Source organism: Cucurbita pepo, chromosome 18 (assembly GCF_057944985.1).
Source record: "Cucurbita pepo subsp. pepo isolate OVF chromosome 18, ASM5794498v1, whole genome shotgun sequence".
In the NCBI taxonomy this organism is placed as follows: domain Eukaryota; kingdom Viridiplantae; phylum Streptophyta; class Magnoliopsida; order Cucurbitales; family Cucurbitaceae; genus Cucurbita; species Cucurbita pepo.
The window spans coordinates 5,105,563-5,125,076 of NC_141815.1; the positions used below are offsets into that span (position 1 = coordinate 5,105,563).

At 41.6% G+C, this 19,514-nt stretch overlaps 14 non-coding genes and 6 pseudogenes across 14 annotated transcripts; all 20 read right to left on the reverse strand.

The window, feature by feature from the left end:
* Positions 1-10,899: 10,899 nt before the first annotated feature.
* On the reverse strand, positions 10,900-11,202 carry LOC147787221 (signal recognition particle RNA). Its single transcript, XR_015414004.1, has one exon.
* Positions 11,203-11,380: 178 nt separating this feature from the next.
* On the reverse strand, positions 11,381-11,683 carry LOC147787222 (signal recognition particle RNA). Its single transcript, XR_015413989.1, has one exon.
* Positions 11,684-11,870: 187 nt separating this feature from the next.
* On the reverse strand, positions 11,871-12,172 carry LOC147787223 (signal recognition particle RNA). The gene has a single exon (XR_015414037.1).
* Positions 12,173-12,316: 144 nt separating this feature from the next.
* On the reverse strand, positions 12,317-12,473 carry LOC147787224 (signal recognition particle RNA; annotated as a pseudogene).
* Positions 12,474-12,477: 4 nt separating this feature from the next.
* On the reverse strand, positions 12,478-12,633 carry LOC147787225 (signal recognition particle RNA; annotated as a pseudogene).
* A 291-nt stretch (positions 12,634-12,924) lies between these two features.
* Positions 12,925-13,081, reverse strand: LOC147787226 (signal recognition particle RNA; annotated as a pseudogene).
* A 4-nt stretch (positions 13,082-13,085) lies between these two features.
* Positions 13,086-13,241, reverse strand: LOC147787227 (signal recognition particle RNA; annotated as a pseudogene).
* A 277-nt stretch (positions 13,242-13,518) lies between these two features.
* On the reverse strand, positions 13,519-13,820 carry LOC147787228 (signal recognition particle RNA). The gene has a single exon (XR_015413972.1).
* A 181-nt stretch (positions 13,821-14,001) lies between these two features.
* LOC147787229 (signal recognition particle RNA) lies at positions 14,002-14,304 on the reverse strand. The gene has a single exon (XR_015413944.1).
* A 184-nt stretch (positions 14,305-14,488) lies between these two features.
* On the reverse strand, positions 14,489-14,791 carry LOC147787230 (signal recognition particle RNA). Its single transcript, XR_015413930.1, has one exon.
* A 184-nt stretch (positions 14,792-14,975) lies between these two features.
* Positions 14,976-15,278, reverse strand: LOC147787231 (signal recognition particle RNA). The gene has a single exon (XR_015413994.1).
* Positions 15,279-15,467: 189 nt separating this feature from the next.
* Positions 15,468-15,770, reverse strand: LOC147787232 (signal recognition particle RNA). The gene has a single exon (XR_015413920.1).
* A 188-nt stretch (positions 15,771-15,958) lies between these two features.
* Positions 15,959-16,261, reverse strand: LOC147787233 (signal recognition particle RNA). The gene has a single exon (XR_015413945.1).
* Positions 16,262-16,446: 185 nt separating this feature from the next.
* On the reverse strand, positions 16,447-16,749 carry LOC147787234 (signal recognition particle RNA). Its single transcript, XR_015414008.1, has one exon.
* A 124-nt stretch (positions 16,750-16,873) lies between these two features.
* LOC147787235 (signal recognition particle RNA) lies at positions 16,874-17,169 on the reverse strand. The gene has a single exon (XR_015414075.1).
* Positions 17,170-17,391: 222 nt separating this feature from the next.
* On the reverse strand, positions 17,392-17,695 carry LOC147787236 (signal recognition particle RNA). The gene has a single exon (XR_015414045.1).
* A 180-nt stretch (positions 17,696-17,875) lies between these two features.
* On the reverse strand, positions 17,876-18,119 carry LOC147787237 (signal recognition particle RNA; annotated as a pseudogene).
* A 128-nt stretch (positions 18,120-18,247) lies between these two features.
* Positions 18,248-18,550, reverse strand: LOC147787238 (signal recognition particle RNA). Its single transcript, XR_015413990.1, has one exon.
* Positions 18,551-18,731: 181 nt separating this feature from the next.
* Positions 18,732-19,034, reverse strand: LOC147787239 (signal recognition particle RNA). Its single transcript, XR_015414185.1, has one exon.
* A 209-nt stretch (positions 19,035-19,243) lies between these two features.
* On the reverse strand, positions 19,244-19,457 carry LOC147787240 (signal recognition particle RNA; annotated as a pseudogene).
* Positions 19,458-19,514: the final 57 nt, after the last annotated feature.

The following is a 19,514-nucleotide window of genomic DNA, read 5'->3' on the forward strand; positions in this document are numbered from 1 at the left end:
TGTTTGCAAAGTTCTCCAAGTGTGAATTCTGGGCAGAACAGGTGGGATTTCTTGGGCATGTAGTTTCAAGCATAGGAATCACCGTAGACCCAACAAAGATTGAAGCGGTGACGAATTGGCCTCGCCCGACCACAGTGACGGAAGTACGAAGTTTCCTTGGACTAGCAGGGTATTATCGGCAGTTTGTGCAGGATTTCGCCAAGATCGCCACCCCCCTCACTGAGTTGACCAAGAAAGGAAAGTCGTTCACCTGGAATGATCAGTGTGAGGTTAGTTTCAAAGAACTCAAACAGAGGTTAGTATCTGCCCCGATACTCACTGTACCGTCAGGAGATGGAGGCTTTGTAGTATACAGCGATGCTTCAAAAAGGGGGTTAGGATGTGTCCTCATGCAACGTGGGAAGGTTATTGCCTATGCTTCACGTCAACTAAAAGAATACGAGCGAAACTATCCCACCCACGACCTAGAACTCGCAGCAGTGGTATTTGCATTGAAGATTTGGAGACACTACCTTTATGGAGAAAGGACCCAAATTTTCACTGACCACAAGAGCCTCAAATACTTCTTTACTCAGAAGGAGTTGAACATGAGACAACTCAGGTGGTTGGAGTTGGTTAAAGACTATGACGTGGAGATACTCTATCACCCGGGAAAGGCGAATGTGGTAGCGGATGCGTTGAGCCGAAAATCAGCACACATGCCTGCCCTAATCACTACACAAAAAGCGATCCAGCAGGATCTAGAACGCGCCGGGGTAGCGGTGGCCATGGGGGAGGTCGCCGCTCAATTGGCCCAGTTAACGATACAACCGACCTTGAGGCAACATCTTATTGATAAACAGCATGGTGATCCGGATTTGGTTGGAAAAAGACGTTTGATAGATGTCAATCAGACAGAGGAGTTTTCATTAACAGCTGATGGGGGGCTCTTGTACCATGGGCGGTTGTGTGTGCCAAATGAAGAAGAACTAAAGGTAGAAATCCTAGCCGAGGCTCACCACTCGCCATTCGCCCTGCATCCTGGCAGTACCAAGATGTATCAGGATTTGAAACGACATTATTGGTGGCGGAATATGAAACGTGATGTGGCCGAGTTCGTGAGCAAGTGTCTGGTTTGTCAACAAGTCAAAGCCCCAAGGCAGAAGCCGGCAGGGCTATTACAACCACTTAGTGTACCTGAATGGAAGTGGGAGAACATCGCCATGGACTTTATCGTGGGATTACCGAGAACGGCCAAAGGCTACACAGTTATATGGGTTGTGGTTGATAGGCTCACAAAGTCAACCCACTTCCTCCCAGGGAAGTCCACTTATTCCGTGGATAAATGGGCTCAGTTGTACTTGAAAGAGGTAACAAGATTGCACGGGGTACCGGTATCCATTGTGTCAGATAGGGATCCCCGTTTCACATCAAAGTTTTGGAAAAGCCTTCAGAAAGCGTTGGGTACACGGCTAGAGTTTAGTACAACATTCCACCCACAGATGGATGGGCAAACTGAACGTTTAAACCAGATTCTGGAGGATATGTTCCGAGCCTGTATGTTGGACTTTACCGGTAGCTGGGACACACACTTGCATCTCATAGAGTTCTCTTATAACAACAGTTATCAAGCGACGTTGGGTATGGCACCTTTCGAGGCCTTATACGGGAAGAGGTGTCGATCCCCATTGTGTTGGGATGAAGTGGGAGAACGCAAGCTGTTGGGCCCCGATTTAGTGCAAGCAACTAATGAGGCTATCAAGAAAATAAGGGCTAGAATGCGTACGGCACAAAGCAGGCAAAAGAGCTATGCAGATGTGAGACGAAGAGATTTGGAATTTGAGGTGGGAGACAAAGTATTCCTTAAGGTGGCTCCCATGAAATGCGTTTTTAGGTTCGGGCGCAAAGGGAAGTTAAGCCCACGCTTCATTGGATCATTTGAGATCTTGGAGCGAGTGGGACAAGTAGCTTACCGGTTGGCCCTACCACCTATACTCTCAGGAGTCCACAATGTGTTCCATGTATCGATGTTGCGACTATACATATCTGACCCATCACATGTGATAGATTTCAAACCTCTACGGTTGGATGAGAGTTTGAACTACGAGGAGGAACCAGTGCAAATTGTGGATAGAGAAGTGAAAACCTTACGTAATCGAGAGATCGCATTGGTCAAGGTATTATGGCGGAATCACCAACTGGAAGAAGCCACTTGGGAACGAGAGGAGGAAATGATGAGCAGATACCCTGAGCTCTTCAGAGCGGAAAGTAAGTAGTGCAAGCCTTATGTATTTAAGTGAAGCTTTCGAGGACGAAAGGTTCTTTTTGGGGGGATATTGTAAGGCCCACATTTTGGGCCCACAACAAAATAAATAAATAAATAAATAAACCTAGGATTCAGTAGGAGGAAAACCCATTACCCTAGCCGCCACCTGCCCGCTCTTTTCCTTCTTTTTTTTGTTTCACGTTTCTCCCTTCAGCCACGGCCCCGTAACCGATTTCTTCCACACCATTCCGCGCCCCTTCTCATATTAGACAACATTCGCCCAACACCACATCGCCGCCGCAAGGGAACGACATCGTCGTTGCCAAAACCGACCTCAAGAGGGTTAGACGTAGCAAAGGTTCAACGCCTGCGAAGGAGGAAGGCTCGATTCAAGGGGAATCGGATCGTCGTTGGTTAGGAAACGCCAAGAACGCAGCTTCTCAGGTAAGGGACTCACCTGTTGAAAATAAATGTTTTGTTTTTTTTGAAAATGGGTCGAATGGAATCGTCTATAGGCTAGGTGCTGGGTAACCCATTGCCGGGAACAATCTGATCTTTGTGTGTAATGTTATGCAACCTGGTTGACATGTATCCTGATTGCTATGTATTCTGATTGTCCTATGTTCTGATTGGCGTATGTTTTGATTGTCGTATGTTCTGATTGCCTGCATATTCTGATGGTTGCGTATTCAAATGGTTGTGTATTCGGATCGTAGGGTAATGTGGTTAGGTTGGGCAGTCTGACGATATGTGTCTATTGGCGACATAATGGGCTTGTAGGTAGACATGAGTAAGGGTTGTGGTAATAGTTACTTGCTGTGTGTTTCGGGTAACTAGCCACCACTAGTCACCTTTGGGGTGATTACAAAAAAAAGGACTGTCCAGTAATGGTTACACGCTGTGTGTATCTGGTAACCAGCCGTTGATAGTCAATGGGAGGAAATAAGGAGGTGAGGTCCTCGTGGAAATGGTTACACGCTGTGTGTATCGGGTAACCAGTCGTTGATAGTCAATGGGAGGAAATAAGGAGGTGAGGTCCTTATGATAATGGTTACACGCTGTGTGTTTCGGGTAACCAACTAGGAGTATCCTCTTTAAGGATTGAAAGTGGTGGTGGTAATAATCACCTGCTGCATGTTTTGGCTAATCGCCTTATGACGATTCATATCTTGACCCCCAATAGGGGAGTTCCTTATTGAGTATTTTTACACTCACCCTGTTTTTTTTTAAATGATTTTTCAGGCGAAGCTGTGGCACGGAGGTGACGAGTAGGATGCCAAAGTCAGTCATGGGGCGATTCAAGAATGTTTATGTTTTTGTTTGTAGTCCCATTTTTGTGGGAGAGACGTTTCTACTCTTTTGTAATAATTTAAACTATGATGTGGACGCCTAGTTTGTGGGAGCTAAGTGGCCAACATCAGCCTTTCTTTGATTTAAATTTCCTCCTTGTTTTAAATAGTTTTAGGCGGCATTGTTTTGCTCGATTTTAAAGGGGTACCCCGCACGTGATTTTTAATAAAATTCTGTATGATTTTCATCCTCTTTCCAAATAAATTGCATTTCCTTTCATAATGACCCTGACCGCTACCGTCAGGATAAGTCGGGTCGTTACAGTTGGTATCAGAGCCAAGTTATAGGATTCTGTAGACTGCTTACATCGTAAGCCAAAGAGTCGTCCATGACTGAACGGCAAACCTCATCACTTCCAGGTTCACGTAATGATATGTCTGTGATAGGTATAAGAACGTTAAGGCTATCATAAGTTGGAGAAAGATATGACTATGAAGTGTTTTCGTTATTACTTGTCTATGATATGCTACATTGTGATGCAATATGTCATGGTATGATGTGTATATGATGAAATGTTATGTTAAAAGCATAGAACGTTATGTTAGGTCTCTTAAATTGTGTGTATACAACATGATATGAATGACATGAAATTACGATAAATGACATGAAATATAACCCCGTTAGAGTTATGTATGATTTGAGAACGGAAGAATGAGAAACGATATGATATGAATGATGAACGATATCTGAAACGATATGAAAAATGATATGATATGTACTTAATGCTAGCGGGGTTGTATTAAAGGATAATGAAGTTGTAGAAGTAGTGGGGACCTCATGCATTATGTGTGTTCATGCATCTTGGGGGATACCCCTATCCCATCACGAGGGTACGGACGCGTACATCCAATGGTAGGACAACGATCGTTATGCTTTGCATAGCGCTGCCGTGACGGTTACTAGTTCTAACGGGTCCCGGCATAAGGGGCTCCCAGAGTATGTCCACAGGATATGGAAAGTGGCCTAGCAGTGTGCGAATTAGCTGGTGAGCCCATACTCGCACGTATGGGCTGTGTGTAGAGTATATGGTACACGTCCACGATTACCCGTTAGGACAGCACCGTAGGGAAAACGAAACGAAACTAAACAAAAGATAGGTCCCATCGTTTCATTGCATGTGATTGTTGCTTTTAACCCCAATAATGGGGTCACTTACTATGTATTTCTTTAAATACTCAAGTCATGTGCTACTATATTTTTCAGGTTAAGGTAAGGCATTACTGTATGGCTGACGACGGCATCGCAACTCGAGATCATGGCACATGCATAGGACAGTGGTATTTATTTTCTTAGATTTAGGCTAAAATAGGATTGTAATAGCCCAAAAATAAATAAAGAAATAAAGAAATAAAAATAATTATAAAAATAGGTAAAATAATAATAATAAATAAATAAATAAATAAATAAAAATAAAAATAAAAAATAAATAAAAATATTTCCCCACTCCTCTCCCCTAACCTCTCGTCCCTTCCCACACTTATCTCTCCTCAACCATTCCTACCAAAAAACAACAATGGTTTGAGGAGAAGTAAAATGGGCTGTGCACATTTAGAGATTTTTGTCAGTTATTAAGTAAAATCTTATCTCAGATTTTCTTTTCTTTTCTAGTTATGTTATAAGAAATTAATTTAGGATCAAATCTTGTTTCATATCTTAACAGTTCCAGTAATAATAACATCCCATATCCATTAGATTTTTGTTAGCATTTTAAGTTATACCAGATAAGGTTATAAAGTTAGATTAATAAAATTTTAGTTGGCAGATCTATAAACTAGAAGATCGTATCCAACCAATCCACTTACAATTGAACTTACAGTTGGCCAGTAATATCTGTTTACACAATTGAAAAACCTACTTACATAATTAAAATAATTACAGAGAGAGAGAGACAGGGAGATTGAGAAAAGATTTGTTGAACGGGATTTAACAATAAAATAGGAAATATCAAAGAGCAATTTGCTCCTTCAAATTTTGTCTAACACCAAATATCAGAATTTTAATATGTTGTTCAATGTAAATTAGAGAAATAATTTTATAGAGTTCAAACTTGAAACTAATGCCATGAGCTCATATAGGTGGACTCAGATTTCAAAGAACGGAATCAAACTTTCATTAAAGATATATTTTGTGACAACGACTTAAGCTAGCCAGGTAAGTGACCTTACTATCGGCATGGTTATATTTTATGTTGACACGTGCCCGTGGTTCTGCACGTGTCATATATATTGATATGTGTGAATTCTCTGTGGATCGATATGCTTCCTATATGTTATGTTATGTTATAATATGTGGTTTGTATGATAATAATTATGGTACGATGTGCTGAAGGATATGTTTGAGATAGGATACGAGAAAGATGCACAAAACGAAATGTAATGATAGAAGTAAGATACGTTCATGAAACGTTAAGGTTAGGTTACATACTGGAGTGCTATGGATAGGAGAGATTGATGAAAGAATACGGTTAGGTTATAGGTAGAAAGGGGTAGGTTTGTGACAGATTGATAGAACAATAACGTTAGGGTACGTTCTTGTGACGATATGACTAAGGTACGTTACGTAGTGATATGTCTGTGATAGGTATAAGAACGTTATGGCTATGGTAAGTTAGAGAACGATATGACTATGAAGTGTTTACGTTATGACTTGTTTATGATATGATACATTGTATGCTAGGTTATTGTGCTTAAGTACGTAGTTATGTGAACGTAAATGTATGCTATGTATGCTTTGAGTTTGATGTGATGTGTAATGCATGTAACGATATGAGGTCCTTGAATGATTATGGCATGTTTGTATGGAATATGTGAATGTGAACAACATGAATTGTATGAAATGAAACACGGTAAACTGTCTTGAACCATAACCCCGATAGAAATGTGTATGAAATGTGAAATGAAACTGAGAATGACATGAAGCCTGGAACGTGACAGGGGGGTTATGATCATTAAAGATAAATATAGAAATAGGAGGACCTAATGCATTATGTGTGTTCATGCATCTGGGGGGATACCCCCATCCCATCACGAGGGTACGAACGCGTACATCCAATGGTAGGACAACGATCGTTCTGCATTGCATAGCGCTGCCGTGACGGTTCTAGTTTCAACGGGTCCCGGCATAAGGGGCTCCCAGAGTATGCCCACCAGATAAGGACAGTGGCCCAGCGGTTTGCGAACTAGCTGGTGAGCCCATAATCGCACGTATGGGCTGTGTGTAGAGTATATGGTACACGTCCACTATTATCCGTTAGGACAGCACCGTAGGGAAAATGAAACGAAACGAAAGTTAGGTCCCATCATTTCATTGCATGTGATTGTTGCATTTAACCCCAATAGTGGGGTCACTTACTGAGTATTTCTTTAAATAATCAAGCTATATGCTACTACATTTTTCAGGTTAAGGCAAGGCATTCCTGTACGGCTGACGACGGCATTGCAACTCGAGATCATGGCACATGCATAGGATAGTGGTATTTATTTTCTTAGACTTAGGATAGAATAGGATGTTTTAAACTTGAACGCTTATTTATTTTATTTCGGGTCTTTTGTTTTGTCGTTTTAAAGATGCTCTCGAAACACGTAAGTCCATGGCTGTGTTTTAAGTTAAAGGTTATGTTTTATGGAATTTAAATGAACTCTTCCGCATTCAATGTTTATGGTACGTATACAGTAACGACCTTAAATTAAGTAGAAAATTTTGGAGGTTAGACCTCATAGTTTCACTTTATATGTTTTACACATTTTTTCACATCACTTTAGCATGGCATATATTGAATGATCTTTTTTTATGTGAACTTTTTATATTGAAAAATGTTATCCGTTTTCATGTCACTTTGTTAGGATGAAAAACTATTCAAGAACTTGAGGGATTAATGTTTGATTTCTTACTTATTTGGCCCCTTTCAGGTGGATATAAACCTCTAACAAATAGATAATATTTTTATAAACCTATGACAAATAGTTTGAACTTTTAAAATATCTAATATATTGTTGCTTTAATATTTCTGTTAAGTTAATACTCACCAACATAAAACGAGTTCCACGAAATTTGAATTTGGGTTACTTGATTCAGAGTCCAATGTCCTAACCAACTAGACCATGAGACCACAAATGTTTATAAAATTTGTGTGTAATAAATCTTTGAACTTTAAAAAATAAATTGTATTTTCGTATACTTTCAAAACTTTGAAAATGATTAATGTGTCCCCATTTTTTTAGTTTTGTATTTGATAGGTTTCAACACATTAAAATGAATTAATCGATTAGATCACGTGTATAATTATTCTACCATTCTTTTTCAGCCATACGATACAAAATATGGTTAAAAAAAGTTGTTAAATAAGTATTTGGATTATTGGATTTGGGACCCTATCATCATTATTTCGGTATTAATCGATTAGATCACGTATAATTATTCTACCATTCTTTTTCAGCCCTACGATAAAAAATATGGTTAAAAAAGTTGTTAAATAAGTATTTGGATTATTGGATTTGGGACCCTATCATCATTATTCCGGTCATTTATTTGATCTTTCAAATATTATTAATGAAGAAATGGATATTAATGAAATCCATGTGCAAGGATTGTTATCATAAATTTTAGTTTTAAAAAGATGCAAAGTTTGATTATTCTAAAATTATTTATACTAGGTGTAATGACCATTGACAAGAGAAATAAACTTATGTAAAGTTTTCGTTTCTTGGTTTACCTGCTTATCCTTATCCAATGACCACCAAATTTCATATATAACTTCAACAAGCTATAAGATGCTCAACATTGAATTTCATAGGCAGAGGATTTCATTTAGTGGGTTGTTTTAACGTTACTTAAATTTCGAGTAATTTGATAAGTTTAGAGCCTTAACTCACCGCTTTTTGAGTTTTTCTTTCATATATCCTTAATTTGTATTTGATTTAGGGTTCATATGAAAACCCAAGCGATTGCTACAAGTATTTCTTAAGAAAACTTCAAGGTGGCTACTTACCTCGTTGTCGATGTTCAGGACTTCTGTTCTCGAGCTTCCAATATTCAAATTACCTCAAATTTTCTTCCACAGAATCCTGATTGGGTCTAGTTTCTAGAACCATAAATTTTTCATAAGATTTGGTCGGCAAGGGAGTTAAAATTAGGAAAACTCAAGAAAAGTTGGGAAGTTTAAGCCTCTCATCTCACTTTTTAGCTCTTCCATCGATCGCACACATAATCGTCCTTGAGATAGCAGACTAACATATGTCGACTTGGAGAAATTGTCCACAAAACCTATGTTAACTGTTAAAAATATCCTTGTTAAATGAGGTCCCCTCGTCGAGATTCCATAATCCAATGTCAAAATGTAAGATAGATTGTCAGTTGATCCATCTATGCTACAACTCCTTTGCTCATTACTGCTATCTCCGCTTGCATAAAATCTATCTGCACTCGTGTCTCTCTATTCATCATGGCCGACGAGTGGGCCGTCGTTCAGCTTAGGGTATCAATGACTATGTTTTCATTTGGGATAGTATTGGATGTCTATATCGTAGTCCTTCACCAGCTCTAGCCATCTTTTTTATCTCATGTTCAGTTCCTTTTGGGTGAAAAAAACTACTTCAAGATCTTGTGGTCAATGTAGATATGAGTATTTTCTCCATACAAGTAGTGCCCACATATTTTAAGTGCCAACACCATTGCAACCAACTGACACGAGGTATAGACAATCATCTTTCTATGTGGCATCAATACACATCCTAACCCTTTATTAGAAGCATCACTATAAATCACATATACTCCTGAGCTCTCCTGGACCGTGGGCACTAGAGCCGACAATAACCTCTATTTCAGATCTTAGAAGCTGGCCTCATAAGCATCATTCCATATAAACGGAACACCCTTCCCAGTCAACTACGTGAGCGGTGAAGCTATCTTAGCAAAATCTTGCACAAACTAGTATCCTACAAATTCCAGAAACCTCATCCTTCGATAAACGGAACACCCTTCCCATTCATTCGGTGACTGTACTCAGGCGAGCCCACTTAGTGATAGCTTCCACTATTGCGATGTCTACTCAAACCTCATCCTTCGACACCACGTGTCCTAAGAATGGGTCATAACATAGCCAAAATTCACACTTGGAGAACTTGACGAACAACTTATTTACCCCAAAATCGAGGAACTTAAGAAGATGAACCTTGTGTTCTTGATCTGTTTTCGAGGACACAAGGATGTCGTGTATGAACACAATGACACACGAGTCAAAAAATCCCTTGAATACCTAATTCATCAACTCCATGAATACCATGGGGGCGATGGTGAGAACAAACGAACTAATCACAAACTCATAGTCATCCTACCTCGTTCGCAATGTTGTCCTAAATACATCTCCATCTCCCTCTCTAGTCTTAATTTGGTAGTATCGTAATTGAGATATATCTTAAAAAACATAGTCTGATTTCATGGTTGATTTAAAGCTGCTCTGTGAAACATGGCTCACGCGGTTTCCTTAAACTCTAAGGGCGATGGACACTAGGCCTTCGCCCAAAGTCCATAGCCCAACTCCTTACTAAGAATGGACAGGACGAAAACTACTCCAAAAACCCTAACCATGCCGCGGTTTCCTTAAACTCTAAGGGCAATGGACACTAGGCCTTTGCCCGGAGTCCATAGCCCACGAAAACTACTCCAACAACCCTAACCATGCCTCACGCGGTTTCCTTAAACTATAAGGGCAATGGACACTAGGCCTTCGCCCAAAGTCCATAGCCCAACTCCTACCTTAAAATGGACAAAACTACTCCAACAACTCTAACCAATGGGCTGAGCCAAGCTCCAACTACATTGTTGCCCCCACATAGGTTACAAGCTCATATTACCAAGTTCGACGATTTAATTAAGACAATGACTACTTTATGAAGACTACATCCAATTTTAAATCTATCAATGTGGGATTGTTGTAGCACAGAAATGTATCTCATATTTAGAGGTAAAATAGATAGCCTCCGCCCAAAGCCCATAGCCCAACTCCCTACTCGGAATGGACAAGCCAAAGAACAACTCCAAAAACCTTAACCAATGGGCTGAGCCAATCTCCAACAACTTTGTTGCCCCCATATGGGTTACAAGCTCACATTACCAAGCTCGACGATTTCCTTAAGACAAGGACTAATTTATGAAGACTACATCCAATTTTAAATCTATCAATGTGGGATTGTTGTAAAGGAGAAATCTATCATATTTACCGGTAAAAAAATAATACATTCATTCAGAACAAGTGGCTAGATCGATGTCCATATTCCGAGCACCAAAAAATATATGTAAAAAAAAAAAAAAGTGGATGTCAGGTTGAGGACTACCAAGAGGTTTATATTGGGCCTGGGAGAATCGACGAGCTATCCTTCCACCGACAAGAGCGGAAGGTTACGCTGCTCTGTGAAACCAGCCTCACGCGGTTTCCTTCAACTCTAAGGGCCATGGACACTAGGCCTTTGCCCAAAGCTCATAGCCCATCTCCCTACTTGGGATGGACAGGCCAAAGAACAACTCCAACAACCCTAACCAATCGGCTGAGCCAACCTCCAACCACTTTGTTGCCCCCATATGGGTTACAAGCTCACATTACCAAGCTCGGCGACTTCCTTACGACAAGGACTAATTTAGGAAGACTACATTCAATTTTAAATCTATCAATGTCGGATTGTTGTAAAGGAGAAATCTATCATATTACAGGTAAAAAAATAATACATTCATTCAGAACAAGTGGCTAGCTTGATGTCCATAGTCCGAGCCAACAAAAATATATTAAAAAAAAAAAGTGGATGTCATGTTGAGGACTACCAAGAGGTTTATATTGGGCCTAGGAGAATCGACCCGCTATCCTTCGACCGACAAGAGCGGAAGGTTACGCTGCTCTGTGAAACCAGCCTCACGCGGTTTCCTTCAACTCTAAGGGCCATGGACACTAGGCATTCGTCCAAAGCTCATAGCCCAACTCTCTACTTGGAATGGACAGGCCAAAGAACAACTCCAACAACCCTAACCAATGGGCTGAGCCAACTTCCAACCACTTTGTTGCCCCCATATGGGTTACAAGCTCACATTACCAAGCTCGGCGACTTCCTTAAGACAAGGACTACTTTATGAAGACTACATCCAATTTTAAATCTATCAATGTGGGATTGTTTTAAAGGAGAAATCTATCATATTTACAGGTAAAAAAATAATACATTCATTCATCACAAGTGGCTAGCTCGATGTCCATAGTCCGAGAACCAAAGAATATATGTAAAAAAAAATAAAAAAAAGTGGATGTCAGGTTGAGGATTACCAAGAGTTTTATATTGGGCCTACGAGAATCGACCCGCTATCCTTCCACCGACAAGAGCGGAAGGTTACGCTGCTCCGTGAAACAAGCCTCAGCGGTTTCCTTCAACTCTAAGGACCATGGACACTAGGCCTTCGCGCAAAGCCCATAGCCCAACTCCCTACTTGGAATTGACAGGCCAAAGAACAACTCCAACAACCCTAACCAATGGGCTGAGCCAACCTCCAACCACTTTGTTGCCCCCATATGGGTTACAAGCTCACATTACCAAGCTCGGCGACGCCCTTTCGACAAGGACTACTTTATGAAGACTACATCAAATTTTAAATCTATCAATGTGGGATTGTTTTAAAGGAGAAATCTATCATATTTACAGGTAAAAAAAATAATACATTCATTCATAACAAGTGGCTAGCTGAGAATCGACCCGCAATCCTTCCACCGACAAGAGCGGAAAGGTTACGCTGCTCTGTGAAACCAGCCTCACGCGGTTTCCTTAAACTCTAAGGACCATGGACACTAGGCCTTCGCCCAAAGTCCATAGCCCAACTCCCTACTTGGAATGGACAGGCCAAAGAACAAATCGACCCGCTATCCTTCCACCGACAAGAGCGGAAGGTTACGCTGCTCTGTGAAACCAGCCTCACGCGGTTTCCTTCAACTCTAAGGACCATGGACACTAGGCCTTCGCCCAAAGTCCATAGCCCAACTCCCTACTTGGAATGGACAGGCCAAAGAACAACTCCAACATCCTAACCAATGGGCTGAGCCAACCTCCAACCACTTTGTTGCCCCCATATGGGTTACAAGCTCACATTACCAAGCTCGGCGACGCCCTTTCGACAAGGACTACTTTATGAAGACTACATCAAATTTTAAATCTATCAATGTGGGATCGACAAGGACTACTTTATGAAGACTACATCAAATTTTAAATCTATCAATGTGGGATTATTTTAAAGGAGAAATCTATCATATTTACAGGTAAAAAAAATAATACATTCATTCATAACAAGTGGCTAGCTGAGAATCGACCCGCAATCCTTCCACCGACAAGAGCGGAAAGGTTACGCTGCTCTGTGAAACCAGCCTCACGCGGTTTCCTTAAACTCTAAGGACCATGGACACTAGGCCTTCGCCCAAAGTCCATAGCCCAACTCCCTACTTGGAATGGACAGGCCAAAGAACAAATCGACCCGCTATCCTTCCACCGACAAGAGCGGAAGGTTACGCTGCTCTGTGAAACCAGCCTCACGCGGTTTCCTTCAACTCTAAGGACCATGGACACTAGGCCTTCGCCCAAAGTCCATAGCCCAACTCCCTACTTGGAATGGACAGGCCAAAGAACAACTCCAACATCCTAACCAATGGGCTGAGCCAACCTCCAACCACTTTGTTGCCCCCATATGGGTTACAAGCTCACATTACCAAGCTCGGCGATGTCCTTAAGACAATGACTACTTTATGAAGACTACATCCAATTTTAATTCTATCAATGTGGGATTGTTGTGAAGGAGAAATCTATCATATTTACAGGTAAAATAGATAAATAATTTCATTCAGAACAAGTGGATAGCTCGATGTCCATAGTCCGAGCCAGCAAAAATAGATTTAAAAAATAAAAATAAGTGGATGTCAGGTTGAGGACTACCAAGAGGTTTATATTGGGCCTAGGAGAATCGACCCGCTATCCTTCCACCGACAAGAGCGGAAGGTTACGCTGCTCTGTGAAACCAGCCTCACGCGGTTTCCTTCAACCCTAAGGACCATGGACACTAGGCCTTCGCCCAAAGTTCATAGCCCAACTCCCTACTTGGAATGGACAGGCCAAAGAACAACTCCAACATCCTAACCAATGGGCTGAGCCAACCTCCAACCACTTTGTTGCCCCCATATGGGTTACAAGCTCACATTACCAAGCTCGGCGATGTCCTTAAGACAATGACTACTTTATGAAGACTACATCCAATTTTAATTCTATCAATGTGGGATTGTTGTGAAGGAGAAATCTATCATATTTACAGGTAAAATAGATAAATAATTTCATTCAGAACAAGTGGATAGCTCGATGTCCATAGTCCGAGCCAGCAAAAATATATTAAAAAAAAAAAGTGGATGTGAGGTTGAGGACTACCAAGAGGTTTATATTGGGCCTAGGAGAATCGACCCGCTATCCTTCCACCGACAAGAGCGGAAGGTTACGCTGCTCTGTGAAACCAGCCTCATGCGGTTTCCTTCAACTCTAAGGACCATGGACACTAGGCCTTCGCCCAAAGCCCATAGCCCAACTCCCTACTTGGAATGGACAGGCCAAAGAACAACTCAAACAACCCTAACCAATGGACTGAGCCAACCTCCAACCACTTTGTTGCCCCCATATGGGTTACAAGCTCACATTACCAAGCTCGGCGATGTCCTTAAGACAATAACTACTTTATGAAGACTTCATCCAATTTTAATTCTATCAATGTGGGATTGTTGTAAAGGAGAAATCTATCATATTTACAGTTAAAATAGATAAATAATTTTATTCAGAACAAGTGGATAGCTCGATGTCCATAGCCCGAGCCAGAAAAACTATATTAAAAAAAAAAAAAAGTGGATGTCAGGTTTAGGACTACCAGGAGGTTTATATTGGGCCTAAGAGAATAGACCCGCTATCCTTCCACCGACAAGAGCGGAAGGTTACGCTGCTCTGTGAAACCAGCCTCACGCGGTTTCCTTCAACTCTAAGGACCATGGACACTAGGCCTTCGCCCAAAGCCCATAGCCCAACTCCCTACTTGGAATGGACAGGCCAAAGAACAACTCAAACAACCCGAACCAATGGACTGAGCCAACCTCCAACCACTTTGTTGCCCCCATATGGGTTACAAGCTCACATTTCCAAGCTCGGCGATGTCCTTAAGACAATGACTACTTTATGAAGACTTCATCCAATTTTAATTCTATCAATGTGGGATTGTTGTAAAGGAGAAATCTATCATATTTACAGTTAAAATAGATAAATAATTTTATTCAGAACAAGTGGATAGCTCGATGTCCATAGCCCGAGCCAGAAAAACTATATTAAAAAAAAAAAAAAGTGGATGTCAGGTTTAGGACTACCAGGAGGTTTATATTGGGCCTAAGAGAATAGACTCGCTATCCTTCCACCGACAAGAGCGGAAGGTTACGCTGCTCTGTGAAACCAGCCTCACGCGGTTTCCTTCAACTCTAAGGACCATGGACACTAGGCCGTCGCCCAAAGTCCATAGCCCAACTCCCTACTTTGAATGGACAGGCCAAAGAACAACTCCAACAACCCTAACCAATGGGCTGAGCCAACCTCCAACCACTTTGTTGCCCCCATATGGGTTACAAGCTCACATTACCAAGCTCGGCGATGTCCTTAAGACAATGACTACTTTATGAAGACTACATCCAATTTTAATTCTATCAATGTGGGATTGTTGTGAAGGAGAAATCTATCATATTTACAGGTAAAATAGATAAATACATTCATTCAGAACAAGTGGCTAGCTCGATGTCCATAGTCCGAGCACCAAAGAATATATGTAAAAAAAAAATAAAAAAAGTGAATGTCAGGTTGAGGATTACCAAGAGGTTTATATTTGGCCTAGGAGAATCGACCCGCTATCCTTCCACCGACAAGAGCGGAAGGTTACGCTGCTCTGTGAAACCAGCCTCACGCAGTTTCCTTCAACTCTAAGGACCATGGACACTAGGCCTTCGCCCAAAGCCCATAGCCCAACTCCCTACTTGGAATGGACAGGCCAAAGAACAACTCCAACAACCCTAACCAATGGGCTGAGCCAACCTCCAACCACTTTGTTGCCCCCATATGGGTTACAAGCTCACATTACCAAGCTCGGCGATGTCCTTAAGACAATGACTACTTTATGAAGACTACATCCAATTTTAATTCTATCAATGTGGGATTGTTGTGAAGGAGAAATCTATCATATTTACAGGTAAAATAGATAAATAATTTTATTCAGAATAAGTGGATAGCTCGATGTCCATAGTCCGAGCCAGAAAAACTATATTAAAAAAAAAAAAAAAATAGTGGATGTCAGGTTGAGGACTACCAAGAGGTTTATATTGGGCCTAGGAGAATCGACCCGCTATCCTTCCACCGACAAGAGCGGAAGGTTACGCTGCTCTGTGAAACCAGCCTCACGCGGTTTCCTTCAACTCTAAGGACCATGGACACTAAGCCTTCGCGCAAAGCCCATAGCCCAACTCCCTACTTGGAAAGGACAGGCCAAAGAACAACTCCAACAACCCTAACCAATGGGCTGAGCCAACCTCCAACCACTTTGTTGCCCCCATATGGGTTACAAGCTCACATTACCAAGCTCGGCGATGTCCTTAAGACAATGACTACTTTATCAAGACTACATCCAATTTCAATTCTATCAATGTGGGATTGTTGTGAAGGAGAAATCTATCATATTTACGGGTAAAATAGATAAATAATTTCATTCAGAACAAGTGGATAGCTCGATGTCCATAGTCCGAGCAAGCAAAAATAGATTTGAAAAAAAAAAAAAGTGGATGTCAGGTTGAGGTGTACCAAGAGGTTTATATTGGGCCTAGGAGAATCGACCCGCTATCCTTCAACCAACCAGAGCGGAAGGTTACGCTGCTCTGTGAAACCAGCCTCACGCGGTTTCCTTCAACTCTAAGGACCATGGACACTAGGTCTTCGCCCAAAGCCCATAGTCCAACTCCCTACTTGGAATGGAGAGGCCAAAGAACAACTCCAACAACCCTAACCAATGGGCTGAGCCAACCTCCAACCACTTTCTTGCCCCCATATGGGTTACAAGCTCACATTACCAAGCTCAGCGACGTCCTTAAGACAAGGACTACTTTATGAAGACTACATCCAATTTTAAATCTATCAATGTGGGATTGTTTTAAAGGAGAAATCTATCATATTTACAGGTAAAAAGATAATACATTCATTCATAACAAGTGGCTAGCTCGATGTCCATAGTCCGAGCACCAAAGAATATATGTAAAAAAAAAATATCCTTCCACCGATAAGAGCGGAAGGTTACGCTGCTATGTGAAACCAGCCTCACGCGGTTTCCTTCAACTCTAAGGACCATGGACACTAAGCCTTCACGCAAAGCCCATAGCCCAACTCCCTACTTGGAATGGACAGGCCAAAGAACAACTCCAACAACCCTAACCAATGGGGTGAGCCAACCTCCAACCACTTTGTTGCCCCATATGGGTACAAGCTCACATTACCAAGCTCGGCGATGTCCTTAAGACAATGACTACTTTATGAAGACTACATCCAATTTTAATTCTATCAATGTGGGATTGTTGTGAAGGAGAAATCTATCATATTTACAGGTAAAATAGATAAATAATTTCATTCAGAACAAGTGGATAGCTCGAAGTTCATAGTCCGAGCCAGAAAAACTATATTAAAAAAAAAAAAAAAAGTGGATGTCAGGTTGAGGACTACCAAGAGGTTTATATTGGGCCTAGGAGAATCGACCCGCTATCCTTCCACCAACAAGAGCGGGAGAATCGACCCGCTATCCTTCCACCAACAAGAGCGGAAGGTTACGCTGCTCTGTGAAACCAACCTCACGCGGTTTCCTTCAACTCTAAGGACCATGGACACTAGGCCTTCGCCCAAAGTCCATAGCCCAACTCCCTACTTGGAATAGACAGGCCAAAGAACAACTCCAACAACCCTAACCAATGGGCTGAGCCAACCTCCAACCACTTTGTTGCCCCCATATGGGTTACAAGCTCACATTACCAAGCTCGGCGATGTCCTTAAGACAATGACTACTTTATGAAGACTACATCCAATTTTAATTCTATCAATGTGGGATTGTTGTGAAGGAGAAATCTATCATATTTACAGGTAAAATAGATAAATAATTTCATTCAGAACAAGTGGATAGCTCGATGTCCATAGTCCGAGCCAGCAAAAATATATTAAAAAAAAAAGTGGATGTCGGTTTATATTGGGCCTAGGAGAATCGACCTGCTATCTCTCCACCGACAAGAGCGGAAGGTTACGCTGCTCTGTGAAACCAGCCTCACGCTGTTTCCTTCAACTCTAAGGACCATGGACACTAGGCCTTCGCCCAAAGCCCAACTCCAACAACCCTAACAAATGGGCTGAGCCAACCTCCAACCACTTTGTTGCCCCCTTATGGGTTACAAACTCAGATTACCAAGCTCGGCGATTTCCTTAAGACAAGGACTACTTTATGAAAACTACATCTAATTTTAAATCTATCAATGTGGGATTATTATAAAGGAGAAATCTATCATATTGGTAAGAAAATAATACATTCATTAAGAACAAGTGGATAAGTGGATGTCAGGTTGAGGACTACCAAGAGGTTTATATTGGGCCTAGGAGAATCGACCCACTATCCTTCCACCGACAAGAGTAGAAGGTTACGCTGCTCTGTGAAACCAGCCTCACGCGGTTTCGTTCAACTCTAAGGACCATGGACACTAGGCCTTCGCCCAAAGTCCATAGCCCAACTCCCTACTTGGAATGGACAGGCCAAAGAACAACTCCAACAACCCTAACCAATGGGCTGAGCCAACCTCCTACCACTTTGTTGCCCCCATATGGGTTACAAGCTCACATTACCAAGCTCGGCGATGTCCTTAAGACAATCACTACTTTATGAAGACTACATCTAATTTTAAATCTATCAATGTGGGTTTGTTATAAAGGAGAAATCTACCATATTTACTGGTAAGAAAATAATACATTCATTAAGAACAAGTGGATAGCTCGATGTCCATAGTCCGAGCCAGAAAAAATATATTTAAAAAAAAAAAAGTGGATGTCAGGTTGAGGACTACCAAGAGGTTTATATTGGGCCTAGGAGAATCGACCCGCTATCCTTCCACCGACAAGAGCGGAAGGTTACGCTGCTCTGTGAAACCAGCCTCACGCGGTTTCCTTCAACTCTAAGGACCATGGACACTAGGCCTTCGCCCAATGCTCATAGCCCAACTCCTTACTTGGAATGGACAGGCCGAAGAACGACTCCAACAACCCTAACCAATGGGCTGAGCCAACCTCCAACCACTTTGTTGCCCCCATATGGGTTACAAGCTCACATTACCAAGCTCGGCGATTTCCTTAAGACAAGGACTACTTTATGAAGACTACATCTAATTTTAAATCTATCAATGTGGGATTGTTATAAAGGGAAATCTATCATATTTACCGGTAAGAAAATAATACATTCATTCAGAACAAGTGGCTAGCTGGATGTCCATAGTCCGAGCACCAAAAAATATATGTAAAAAAAAAAAAAAAAGTAGATGTCAGGATGAGGACTACCAAGAGGTTTATCTTGGGCCTAGGAGAATCGACCCGCTATCCTTCCACCGACAAGAGCGGAAGGTTACGCTGCTCTCTGAAACCAGCCTCACGCGGTTTCCTTCAACTTTAAGGGCCATGGACACTAGGCCTTCGCCCAAAGCTCATAGCCCAACTCCCTACTTGGAATGGACAGGCCAAAGAACAACTCCAACAACCCTAACCAATGGGCTGAGGAAATGCTTAATGACTTGAGCCCTTACGATTTAGATGAGCTCTATCATCCTAAC